Source organism: Neovison vison, chromosome 7, assembly GCF_020171115.1.
Source record: "Neovison vison isolate M4711 chromosome 7, ASM_NN_V1, whole genome shotgun sequence".
Lineage (NCBI taxonomy): Eukaryota > Metazoa > Chordata > Mammalia > Carnivora > Mustelidae > Neogale > Neogale vison.
This window is the reverse complement of record NC_058097.1, coordinates 73,156,213-73,157,725: the sequence shown is the minus strand read 5'-3', so window position 1 is coordinate 73,157,725 and position 1,513 is coordinate 73,156,213. Positions and strand designations below refer to the sequence as shown.

Sequence of the window (1,513 nt, the reverse complement as noted above, 5' to 3'; positions counted from 1 at the left end):
GACTATGGACTTTGAAAAACAATCTGAGGGGTTTGAAGTGTCGGGGGTGTGGGAGGTTGGGGTACCAGGTGGTGGGTATTATGGAGGGCACAGCTTGCATGGAGCACTGGGTGTGGTGAAAAAAAAATGAATACTGTTTTTCTGAAAATAAATGAATTGGAAAAAAAAGAAAAAAGAATGCTTGGATCAACCAGAAGATCAAAGAAGAACTGAAACAATTCATGGAAACCAATGAGAATGAAGACACTTCGGTCCAAAATCTATGGGATACAGCAAAGCGGTCCTAAGGGGAAAATATATAGCCATCCAAGCCTTGCTCAAAAAAATTGAAAAATCCAGAACACACCAGCTGTCTCTACACCTTAAAGAACTGGAGGATCAACAACAAATCAAACCAACTCCACACATAAGAAGGGAAATCATTAACATTAGAGCTGAGATCAATGAGGGAGAAACTAGAGATAGAGTAGAACGTTTATCAATGAAACTAGAAGCTGTTTTTTTGAAAGAATCAATAAGATCGATAAGCCACTGGCTACACTAATCCAAAAGAAAAGAGATAAAGCCCAAATTCATAAAATTATGAATGAAAAGGGAGAGATCACAACTAACACCAAGGAAGTAGAAACAATCATCAGAAGTTATTACGAACAGTTATATGCCAATAAGCTTAGCAACCTAGATGAAATGGATGCATTCCTGGAAAAATATAAACTACCAAAATTGAACCAGGAAGAAATCGACAACCTGAATAGACCGCTATCTAATAACGAGATTGAATCAGTGATCAAAAACCTCTCAAAAAACAAGAGCCCAGGACCTGAGGGATTCCCTGGGGAATTCTACCAAACCTTCAAAGAAGAAATAACACCTATTCTCCTGAAGCTGTTTCAAAAAATTGAAGCAGAAGGAAAACTTCCAGACTCTTTCTATGAAGCCAGCATTACCCTGATCCCCAAACCAGGCAATGACCCTACCAAAAAGGAGAATTTCAATTAGCAATAATCGCTCCTCGGATAAACCTCATTGGCTACGATACTGCCACTGATTTCAGACCAATATCACTGATGAATATGGATGCTAAGATTCTCAACAAGATCCTAGCCAATAGGATCCAACAGCACATTAAAAAGATTATCCACCATGATCAGGTGGGATTCATCCCTGGGCTACAAGGATGGTTCAACTTTCGCAAATCAATCAATGTGATACAAGAAATTCATATGAGAAGAGAAAAGAACCACATGGTCCTCTCAATTGATGCAGAAAAAGAATTTGACAAAATCCAGCATCCGTTCCTGATTAAAACGCTTCAGAGTATATGGATAGGGGGAACATTCCTTAACCTCATCAAATCTATCTATGAAAGACCCACAGCAAATATCATCCTCAATGGGAAAAAGCTTGCAACCTTCCCATTGAGATCAGGAACAAGACAAGGATGCCCACTTTCACCACTCTTGTTCAACATAGTACTTGAAGTCCTAGCAACAGCAATCAGACAACAGAGAGA

General features: G+C 39.1%; 1 pseudogene; it reads right to left on the bottom strand.

Moving 5' to 3' along the window:
• Positions 1 to 876: 876 nt before the first annotated feature.
• LOC122914750 lies at positions 877 to 1,056 on the bottom strand (annotated as a pseudogene).
• Positions 1,057 to 1,513: the final 457 nt, after the last annotated feature.